Genomic DNA, 11,599 nt, shown 5'->3' on the forward strand with positions numbered 1-11,599 from the left:
TTATCCTTTGAACAGATACGGTTTGCAAGCATTGTTCTGTGTTCCCACTTGCCACCATACCTGCAGGTCTGCCCTGCCTCATGTGAAACTAGCTTGCAAATTAAAATATCCCGAAATCACCTTCCTCCACTGTAAGGAGAGAAGCTGCAGAGGCAGCAGCCTCTGCTCCTTTCCTCAAGGAGCAGAAGAGATCAGGAGGACCCAGGGCTGATCCCCCAAGTGGGCAAAGCTGGACCCTATGTAGCTGCTTGTTTTTTATTTATTACAGCTGGGGAAGAGGCTGATTTCCGGATCCCTCCCTCGTGCCCGGTGGCCAGGAAACGTGAGCAGGGCAGATCTGCTCTGGGAAGTATGTGGGGCAGGTCTCTGGCCTGTGCTATTCAGCTGGGCAGATTAGATGCCACGATGGTTTCTAGTTATGGAGTCCTGCCTTGAGTGACACTGGCAGCGGGTTTTACACAAGCTATTTCCTAGCTGGCAGCATGCAGGGGAGCAATTCTGGCTGCTCCAATCTTGGCTTTGAGAGGGGAGCGTTGTCTAATGGTTAGAGAAGTGGATTCACCCGGGGATCTGGCCCATTGACTCCGCTAAACCGACGGCCACTTTACAACAACCTCTGGGAGGGAATTCAGAGCAGCTGAGACTCGCTCAGCCCTGCAGCTTCCCGCGCGTTATGCTGATCACTGTTAATTTGCTACACTCTATCTGCTGCTGGCTCCGCCCACCCTACCCCGTGTCCAATCGGAGGACAGTATGCTAATAACAGCCAATCACCAGGCTTTTAGAGAGGCACGGCTAAATCCCGTGTTTTTTTTTTTTTATCATGCCTAGGTGCTGGCTTGGAATATGGGGTTTGCAGAGCACTCCTGGCTGTTCGTGCCCAGAGAGGGGGAAGATGGCTCAGAGGCTCATCTGCAGGGGATGCTGCACAGAAAGAGGGGCCTGCCAGCAGGTGAGCTGTAAACTTCCTTTGTAGCAGTGCCTTGAATACCTCTTTTCTCTGTCCTTTCCCCCCCCCCCCCTTAGAATGGCTGTTCTGTGTTCAGGGAGGGCCAAACAGCTCGGGGAGGGCTAGGAGGGAGGTGAGGGTCAGAGCTCCTAGGGGCGTGGGTGCTGCCTAAGAGCTTTCATCTTCCCAGGAGCAACCCTGGACCATGCATCTCTCTCTCTCCCAGGCTTTCCCCTGGCCTCTAAGCCTCAGTGAAAGGCAAGCTGTAAACGCAGGATTTCCTCATTCAGTCCCACCAGCCTGCACGGGTGCTTCCCTGCTGGCCAGCAAAGCAGCTTCTTAGTAAGGACTGGACGGAACTAGAACAGAAAACCTCTGCTCAGGGAAGAGACTGGTGTCTAGTGGTGAGAGCTGCAGGGGGTACTGGGAATCGGGACTCCTAGGTTCTATCCCTGGCTCTGGGCGTGGGGTAGTTTAGGGCAGGAGGAGGGGACACAGATGACTTGGGAAACCACCTTGGTCTGAAAAAATGCTGTCCCGGTATGGGTGGGATCCTGCAAACACGTGCAGTGTGGGACTTCCCACAGAGTACAGTCAGATCTGTGTTTTGTCTGCTTGAGGTACAACTCTGCACAACTGCTCAGAGGAGGGGGACCCAAGTGAGCACAGTTACTTCTGTGGCCTGGTGTTTGCTGGGCTGGGAGCTCGTACAGCTGCAAATCACCCTGAAGGTGGGTAAAGCTGAAAGGTATCTGTCTCTCTCTCTCTCTCTCACACACACACACACACACACACACACACACACACACACACACACACACACACACACACACACACACACACACACACACCCATCTCCTCCCAAAACACGCTTCCTCTCTCATTTTGCGCTTTCCTTTGCGCATGTGTGTCAGTTTCACCCGTCCTTGGCTGGGCGTTTAAGAGAAACTAATGTGTCGGGTCCCGCAAATCCATGGCTTATCCGCAGATGTGGGTGTGATGTTTACGATCTTTCCGGATCCGATGTGGATCCGGATTTTTGCACCAGCGCAGGGCTCTACCAGTGATCTAGGGCGCTGCTGTGGATACCCATAAAATGTGGAATGCGGATCCAAATGTCTGTATCCGCTCAGGGCTCCAATGATCCGTCTCTATTTTGAGCCAGTCCAGCGTCCCTCTGAACAACCTCCTGGCCTCCAAAACCTGTTTTTCTTCCAGCCCGCGTGTGTGTGTGGAGGTGGGGATCTTTCCGGGTTTGCTTTCCATCCAGCATATTTCAGCGTTTGTCCTTTTTCCCCCTAGGGAGGAGAGCCTGTCAGCTGGCCCCAGAGCCAGCCAATGGAGTTGGATTACGCAAGGTCATAACGTGTCTGTCCAAGTTCCCGGGAAATACAAGCCTCCAAGAAAAGTTCAACCATTGTCCCCGTGTGTGTGGAAGGAGACAGACGCATTTAGCAGCTGCTACTCAGAGCAATGTGGGGACTGAAGACACTGATCTTTCTTGAGTCCCTCTGGCTGACTGCAGGGTGTGGACAGGTGGCAGGTGAGCTGGGGGGGATAGGTAAGGGGAGGGCGACACAGCTGTGCTGGGTTCCTGGAGGATATGGTGGGATCCTTATTGCAGATTGTGGCAGAATAGGGAGGTGGGTGTGGAATTCTACTCCTGCTAGGGATGGAGGAAGGGGGATAGTCCATCCTCCTGCTGCAGGGTAGCAGCTAGAGCAGGGGTGGGCAAACTGCCCCTTATCCAACCTCCCTGTCCCCTTATCCTGCCGGAGCCAGCCACACCACCTGGCAGGAACTCGGAGCCCTGCCACCAGCGTGGGGGTGGGGGGACAGCAGGAACGGGGCTGGGAGCAGGAGGTAACGGGAAGAGGGTGTCTTTTCCCTTATTGGTATGGGGAGAAGGCAGGGCTGGAAAATAAGGAGCTGGGTCTGTACTTGTGAGTGGGTGGTGGGGAAATGATCTTCGCTGGCAGGCTGGACTGGCCTCTTGCAGGTGGTGGCAGGTTGAGTCATGATAAAAGTGTGTGTGTGGGGGGGGGGGGAATTGAGATTTAAGTGTCCAGATTGTAAGGGGGGGAAGCAAGAGGTGAGGGTAAATATGATTGAGAGCCACCAGCACACCTTGCCTTGCCCCACAAACACCCCCCTGTCCCATCTCCTGCCCTGGTACCCCAAGTTGGCCAATAAAATCAATCAGTGCTTCAGATTTCACAAGCATACTTTTACCATGACTCACTCTGCTACTGTATGTGTAGGTACCAGGGCAGGAGATGGGCGGGGGTGTGTGTTTGGGGCAGGGCAAGGTGTGCTAGTGGCTCTCAATCATATTTATCGTCGCCTCTTGCTCCTCCCGGCCCTCCAGTCTGGACATTGGGGATCTTTGAAATGTCAGCTGGCAGGGAGGATTGCTGAGCACCTTAGATGTGGCTCTTAGCCAGGTGATGAAATGAGACAAGAATCTGGTCCAGCAAATCCTGGCTCATAATTACCATTGGGTGGAGCTGACTTGGGATTGCACCCTCAGATCTCTAGTGGTAGCAGGGCACATCTCCCAGCATTCCTGCCCTCCCCTCCCAGGGATGTTCAGCTGAGGGATGAGTCCGTGGGGGAGCCCAGGTCTGTTCCCCTTCCACGGAGCGTATTGCACCCATTCCATAACCAAATATTGCAACGTGCAGTTCTGGGTTCAGTATACACAGCTCTGCTGATGCCCTATAGTTCTTCTAGCCCTGGGCTTCCCACCTACATTCACCAGTGCCCCTCGATCCCAGGCCCCACTGGGATCACCCCACCTAGCTCTGCCAATTCACCTTAATCCTGACCCATGTTCCCGCTGCTATTCCAGCCTCTGGCTTCCCACCATCTGTTACCTGGGGTTCTTTCAACTCAAAGCTCTTGGCAACTTTACTCTGTGTGAGGAGGTGTCAGGAAATAAATCGGGGAGACACAGCCGTCTGACCAATATATGGCTGGTACAAACAGGACAACACGAGTGCTTTCACTTAAAGCTAAACTTTACTTAGTCTCAAGCATTTACACACATTCGCAACAAGTTAGTAAAACACCCCCAACCCTTGATAATTACTGAAGCTGAGTGTGGCTTTTGAGTGATACAGCGGCAGCCCGTCTGCTGCTGGGGAACACAAGATGCATCCAGAGGGAGAGGTCAGTCCCGAAATGAGTCCCACCTGTCTCAAGCTTTTTCCCCTTATTTATACATTAGTAATTAAAGAAACCTTGTTAAGTAAGCAGTTTCAAGCAAGAGGTTCCTTCTGATTATTGATTAACCAGGTGTGATTTTTCCAGAATTTGCAGCCTTGAGACCTCAATAGACATTCCTGGGGCATATCCTACTCTCTCAAAATGCATGTATCAGCAACTTCAACCCAAGTCTTATCAGGAAGGACGTGGGGTCAAGCTGCCCTTTTGGTGGCACCCTAAACCCCCCTCCCCTCCTGCCTTGGTCAAGCTGAGACTTGCTTTTAACAGCTGGCTGACTAGGCTGTCTTTAACAATAAGCCATAGTGGTTTCAGACACTTTGCTGGTTTGCCAAAGTCTCCCCAGACACCTCCTGCTCTGTGGATGCTCCTCTGTCCTGACCTTCAGTCCCCACCTCTTCCTTCAGGTCCTGGGCTTCCCCCGCCCCTGAGCTCTGTTGATATCCACAACTATTCCTGCCCCACCCCCAGCCGGGGAGGGGGCGAGGGAGGGGCAGTGGCTGGCTCCTGCCCTTCCTCTTACGCCCCCATCCCCCCTACCAGGCTGGCAGCTGGAGTCTGACTGGGGAGCCTGGGCAGCTGTGAGGAGCCATGGACCCTCCACCTGCCTGGGGGTGGAGGCAAGAACAACCCCTGGCCCATGTCCCTGCCTGCTGGACACCACCCCCCACGCCCCCTGGACCAAGGCAGGCAGAGTGGCTTCCTGCAGGTGCCTGCGTGGCTCTTGCCATGGCTGGGCTGTGGCTACGAGGCCCTGCCCCCCTGCTGGAGCCAGGTGGGGGTAACAATCACGCAGGCAGCTGTGGGGAGCTGTGGACACTCCTCGACTTGGGCAGAGGGTCTGGGGGGTGAAGAAATGGGCCAGAGGCTGCTCTTCGGGGGGGAGCCCCAGGCAGATGGAGGGGCCTGGGCTCTCCAGCCCCACTCTGGCTTGGTCAGGGGTGGGGCCTCTAGGGTAAGAGGGGGCAGGGCCACAGAGGGGGTGGAGGCCCCTGGCCTCCCCCCCCACTTTTGGGAAGATTCTGCTGCCCTTGTCCATAGCTCTGCCAGTGCCCCATAGTCCTGACCTGCAGCCTTCTGCCATCCATGCCTTGAGCTTTAGCTCTGCTCCTGACCTGGGACCTGCAGCATGCCTGCTTCCTCTCCAGATGAAATCATTGTCTTCCACAAGAGCAGTTTACAATCCACTTGTCACTCATACACTTTTTCCTTCTAGGGCCTGGAGCCTGTCGCCTCTATAACCTGTCTGTGCCTGAAGGCTCCTCTGGGCATGTTGAAATTAACATACCTAAGAATATATCTACCTTGTATAAGATGCAAACCAACATTATGGCCGCTGCCTCCGACTCTGCTTGTCACCCCATCCTGGTGCTAACTGATAAAGGAAAGCGGAACTAGTACAACAGCACATACCGGGGACGGATCTCTCTGTCAGACCGACTCCTCTTTACTGTGAAGAATGCAAGTGAATGGATGACAGGAGAATACCAAGTCACTGGTGACCTTCATGGAACCTGCATGGCTCGTATCAATCTGACAGTGCCTGGTAAGTTTTCCAGGTGACTTGCCTCGAGGTTTATGGCCAGTGGGCAGAGCTGCCCAGAGGGAGAGGAGGGCAAGTGGGGCAATTTGCCCCTGGCCTGGTGGTGATCTGGGTCTTCGGCCGGCATTTTGGTGGTGGGAGCCCCTTCAGTGCTGCTGAAGACACAGAGCCACTGAAGGAGGCCTCCCTCTGCTGAAATGTTGCCGAAGATCTGGATCGCCGCCAGGTGAGTACAAGCACCGCAACTCCCCCACTTTGCCCCAGGCCCCCTGAATCTTCTGGGTGACCCTGCCAGTGGGACTTGGTTCAGTCTCACGCACAGCCTCTTCCCTCTCCATCCGAAGTGCGGAAGTGGATGCCGTTCAGAGCTGCATAGTTCTTCTGGCCTCTCTGTCCCTGAGATCCCTGTAGACAGTTGGGATTGCTTTCTTGGAGGCAGATGGGTCAGGTGGGTAAGGTGTTGGATTGGGACTTCAAAGACCTGGCTTTCATTCAGAGCTCTGTCCCTGATTTGCTGGGTGACCTTGGGCAAGTTGCCCCCTGTGCCTCAGTTTCCCTATCTGTAAAATGGGGAAGATGATATTGACTGCCTCTGTAAAGCACTTGGACATCTATGGATGAGAAGTGCTGAATATGTGCTGTGTTGTTTGACTCCCTCTGGGCCTCTGTTTCTCCTCCCATGTTTAGGGAGAAAGGAGGCCTTGTGCTTGGTCTGCCACCTCAGGGGACACTGGGTCAATTCCAGCTCTGCCACAGACTGTGTGACCTTGGCTAAGTCACTTAGCCCCAGATGTGTAAAGATATTTAGGCGTTGCTATGCACAGTTAGGGACTGTGACACTGATTTAGGAGCCTAACTCTCTTCCAAAAGGGATTTCAACATATGGGAGCTGAGATTCTGTCAAATGAATCTTTTCTCCTAAGTGCCTAAATCCCTTGTGAAAAGAGATTTAGGCTCCTAACTCAGTTAGGCATTGTGACCCTGTGCTCAGCAATGCTTAAATATCTTTACAAATCTGGCGGGGTGTGTGTAGTATCATGGCCTCTGTTCCTTCATCAGGGCCCCTTTAAGAACTCACACAGGTTCCAGTCACTTTCATAGAATATCAGGGTTGGAAGGGACCTCAGAAGGTCATCATCTAGTCCAACCCTCTGCTCAAAGCAGGACCAATCCCCAGACAGATTTTTGCCCCAGATCCCTAAATGCCCCCCTCAAAGATTGAACTCGCAACCCTGGGTTTAGCAGGCCAGTGTTCAAACCACTGAGCTATCCTTCCACCCAAAATTGTTGAACCGCACTTCTCCAGGCTGGCAATGGAGTTTGTCCAACTGCAGAATTCAGCAGTTCCAAAGCACACCAAGTATTGTATCCATTTCAGCTCAATAAATCTCCTGATTCTTCGATGTCCCTAGCTTGCTGCCAGGCTCAACTTTCTTTCAACCAACTCCCTCCTGCCTTTTATATTGGAATCTCTGGATTCCCTTTGGATGGGACAATTCCCGTGATCAGGGCTGGCTTAGCCCTAAGCTCTACAGCCCAAGAGCAAACCGCCCTGGTACAGGGGATAACAGTGCTTCCCCACCATGGGGGGATGTTGAGAGCATAAATGCTTTAAAAGGACTATGAGGTGCACAATACTACAGTGATGGGCAGGGGGGCTAGATCAGAGCCTAGATATTACATTACTGCTTCCTGCAAGATGCTGTGGATCACAGCTTCCCATCACTGTGGAGTCTTTAAATCAAGACTGGACGACTTTCAGGAAAAAAAATGCTCTAGCTCCACCACCAGATATGGGCCGGATGCAGGAATCCCTGGGTGAGGTATAACCCAGGCCAGCGAACAGGAGATCAGATCAGCTGACTTAATGGTGTCTCCTTGCCTTGAAATCTATGCCCTACTGTTTGCCAACAGGTCCTATCTCATTCCCACCATCTCTATTGGAGACTCCCACTGCCAGAGAGGGGGCTGCCAGCCCAACTGGAGAGGGAAGTAGCCGAGGGATGCTTTCCAACATCTCTCTCTTGGGGGGTAAGTGTTAATGACCTGAATCTCTTTTACAGGAGCACTTCCCAGCAGGGTTGTGCAGAACTGGTTTAGTGCCTGATCATTTTTTACCCAGAACTTGGGGTGTTTGTGTCTTGATTCCAGCGATCACCCGGGGGCTTTCAGATAATTAGAGCCCTGTGAAAAAGGGGTAAACCAGTGAGGTTGCAAAATTTACAGATGATACAAAACTACTCAAGATAGTTAAGTCCCCGGCAGACTGCAAAATGCTACAAAAGGATCCCACAAAACTGGGTGACTGGGCAACAAAATGGCAGATGAACTTTTAAATGTTGATAAATGCAAAGTCATGCACACTGGAAAACATAATCCTAACTATACAGATACAATGATGGGGTCTAAATTAGCTGTTACCACTCAAGAAAGATCTTGGAGTCATCGTGGATAGTTCTCTGAAATCATCCGCTCAACGTGCAGCGGCAGTCAAAAAAAGCAAACAATGTTGAATCATCAAGAAAGGGATAGATAATAAGACAGTATCATATTGCCTCTCTATAAATCCATGGTATGCCCACACCTCGAATACCGCATGCAGATGTGGTCGCCTCATCTCAAAAAGATATATTGGAACAACAAAAGGTTCAGAATAGGGCAACAAAAGTAGAGTATAGAATGGCTTCTGTATGAGGAGAGATTAATAAGACTGGGACTTTTCCACTTGGAAAAGCGGTGACTAAGGGGGGATATGATAGAGGTCTATAAAACCATGAGTGGTGTAGAGAAAGTAAATAAGGTAGTGTTATTTATTTCTTCCCATAATACAAGGCCAAGGGGCTGCCAAATGAAATTAATAGGTAGCAGGTTTAAAACAAACACAAGAAAGTATTTTTTTTCACATAATGCACTATTAACCTCTGGAACTCCTTGCTCAATGAGCCTTACTGGGCTCAAAAGGGAGCTAGCTAGATGCTCAGCCTCTATCCCCCCCCCTTTGCACCTACCTCTAGGGGCTGTTCTCTCAAACTCTCCCCACAGCCATGAGGGCTAGAAACCTTCCCTGAGAGAACCCAAGTGAAAGCAGAGAGTCTCTAATCACAGGACTCTAGGAGCTGGGGCTTCAAGGAAAGCACCAAACCTCATGAGAGGCGGCAACACAGGATTACTCTCACTCTAGTCTGATTACCATGTATTATTTGCCTTGGGTTAATAGCCAGGACCCCAGAGTGTTAGGTGCTGTACAAACACAGATCTTTGTGGCAGAGGCCAGCTTGTTCTCAGTAAGGCTCATTCTAAAGTACTTATCTGGCCCCCGTCATGTTAGTATCTGCGCACCTTGGATTCAGCCTCACAACATCCCCTGCGATAGGGCAGTGCTATTATCCACACTGGAGACAGGGGAATTGAGGCCCAGAGAGAGACTTAATAGAAGAGCAGAGAATTGAACCCTGGTCTCCCAAGTCCTAGGCGAGGGCTCTAACCACTGGGCAACCCATCTTCTCTTAATCCAGCTGTGTCTCAACTGACTCTTCTCCTTGGTTTTCTGTCCAGAGCCAAGAGGCCGCTATGGCATGTGGATATCGTTGGGGTTCATCGCTGCTTTGTTTACTGCTGCTACACTTTATGTCTGCTGGAGACATGGGCGAGAAGGATCAGAAACCCATCGTGGTTGTGAAAAGGAAGGGATCTCAGACTCGACAGACACCTGTTTGCATGCTGGCCCATGTCTCACATCTGCACGAGGCTGGAACCCAAGATGGAGAGGCTGGTGAGGAGATCCGACTGAACGAAGAGGTGGTACAGCCCTGGGAACTGAGCTGGCTGCCCCAACACAGCCAAGAGGCAGCACTTTAATAACGTTGAATGGCCGAGGTGCAGGCACCTCGTGTGTGTGTATGTGTGTGATCGGTCACTATGGGGCCCTGACTGGAGGCTCCCTCGTAATATTAATAATCATAAGAAAGGCTACGAATCTGTGATGGAGTTCAGACACTGATTCTTTTTTTAAAAAAATGAGCCTTCCATGGCTTCTTGAAAATGCCAGTAATTCAACCCCAGGCAGCAGGGTTTGGGCATCAGTGATTTATTATTTCCTGTGTCCTGTCACAGGAGTTTTCATAAAAATACCTGTGCCAAAATCGTAGCCTTGATCATAAGTAAATGTGATTGTTTGTTTTTTTTAATGTTTTTACTATTGTATTTATCTCTGTGCCCAGATTTCTATTTAGACTATAAACTATAAAGCAGAGGGAGTGTCTCATTTATCTTTGCACAGGGGGGCACTGATCTCTGCTGAAGACTTGATGCGACTGTAATAAACACAATAATAAAATCACATCTGTCTGAATATTTTTTTTAACCTATTGTGAATCTTCCTGGATTCTTGAGAAGCTCCAACCGTCTGTGGAGTGAGCATTGGCTCTAGGTCTCTGGAGTCTCCAATGCAAACCTCTCCCCTAGGTTCAGTCAGCCTCCTGCCCCCTTTCTTTTATTTGGCAATAGGACACTGGCCCGGCAAAGCTAGTACAATATTCCAGTGTCCTATAGCCAAATAACTTTCATGGCTATTGAGCAGCATGTCTACAAATGGCTCTTGGCCACTAGGTGTCCGTACTACCTGCTTTTGGTTGGTTAAGTGAGGGTGAAGCTGAGTCTTCTCTGGCTGCTATTATAAAGCAAATCCTACCACCAGGGTGTAAAGTGACTTGCATTTAATTCATGCCCCCATCCCCAGCGCTAGAAGCTCGAGGCTGTCCTAGCACGAGCATGCTCTGCTGGCATTCCCACCATAGGGAGTCTCGCTCGCACATGCCAGGACCAAATTCGGTTTGTGTTATAGCACGTCCTTACCAGAGCACTCCCTTGTGAGTCCCTGGGCTTCTGCACCCACCCTCCTGTGCGGTTCTGGGCACTCCATGCCTAAAGCCAGCACAAAGCAACAGAAACTTAACCTCATCCCTGGGAAAGTGAGTTCAGTCTCAGATCTTCCCTCTCTGCCTGCAGGTGAGCAGGGCTCTTCCTTTTAAAGCATCTCCCTATGGCTGTCTCAGTTTGGACTGATTGGGTCTTCATTATCCCCTTCCAACCCCATCTGTCCCCGTGCACAGTCCCCAGAGGCTAGGAAATCAGCATCAAACTTGGCACACTGCAGGGATTCAAATAACCCCTAGTATAAGTCTATCAACCAATTAATTAGCTCAGTTGATGTGCTCATCCTTTGCACCAGGCTGTTGTCCTCAGTGGGGTCATGGGGCGGAGAGGGATGGAGATGGTCTCAGATCAGTCGTGTGTTTCTATTACACCCTTGTCTGGGGGAGCTGGGCTACCAGGAAGCTGGTGGGGAGAGGAGAGACAGACTGCCCTGGGACTGGTAGACATGCGGCTTCTGTGCATGGCCACTGGACGATCGGCTGACATTGGCACATCTCTCTGGATCCAAGTGTTCAAGCCTCCCAAGCAAGGAAGCAAACTCCACTGCAGATAGATGAGCTGGGCCCCACTCCAGGCAGGAAGCTGCAGTGTTGTCCTCTTCCCCCGGATGGCTGTTTACACAGGAAGGATGGGTTGTGCCCAAAGTGAACCAACAGGAGAATACCAGCCAATCAGCGCTGGCTCGAAGGTGAGCAAATGGAAAACGGGCTTCCCACACATCAGCAAAGGCTGACCCACAGGAAGCCAGCTTCATCGCAGCTGCCCTGTGGTTGGCAGCAGTGGGTGCTAATGCAGATATGATCAAACTGATGAGTGTGAAACACCTGAAGTGTGAGCAGAGGGTAAAAAACCTGGGGTGGGGGGGCGGGGAGAGATGATAGAGGTCTATAAAATCTTGACTGGGCTGGAGAAGTGACTGAGGAAGCGTTATTTACCCCTTTCACATA

General features: G+C 51.4%; 1 long non-coding RNA gene across 3 annotated transcripts; it reads left to right on the top strand.

Moving 5' to 3' along the window:
• The first annotated feature begins 840 nt into the window (after positions 1 to 840).
• LOC115640922 lies at positions 841 to 10,056 on the top strand. Of its 3 annotated transcripts, none has more exons than XR_003997943.1 (6): positions 841 to 952; positions 1,176 to 1,680; positions 2,252 to 2,492; positions 5,391 to 5,720; positions 7,632 to 7,748; positions 9,273 to 10,056. It is a non-coding gene; the product is annotated as an uncharacterized LOC115640922 (long non-coding RNA). The 3 variants fall into 3 exon arrangements; XR_003997944.1 differs by having other exon boundaries at positions 1,570 to 1,680; XR_003997942.1 differs by lacking the exon at positions 841 to 952 and having other exon boundaries at positions 961 to 1,680.
• The last annotated feature ends 1,543 nt before the right edge of the window (positions 10,057 to 11,599 follow it).

This window comes from Gopherus evgoodei, unplaced genomic scaffold, assembly GCF_007399415.2.
Source record: "Gopherus evgoodei ecotype Sinaloan lineage unplaced genomic scaffold, rGopEvg1_v1.p scaffold_32_arrow_ctg1, whole genome shotgun sequence".
Taxonomy (NCBI): domain Eukaryota; kingdom Metazoa; phylum Chordata; order Testudines; family Testudinidae; genus Gopherus; species Gopherus evgoodei.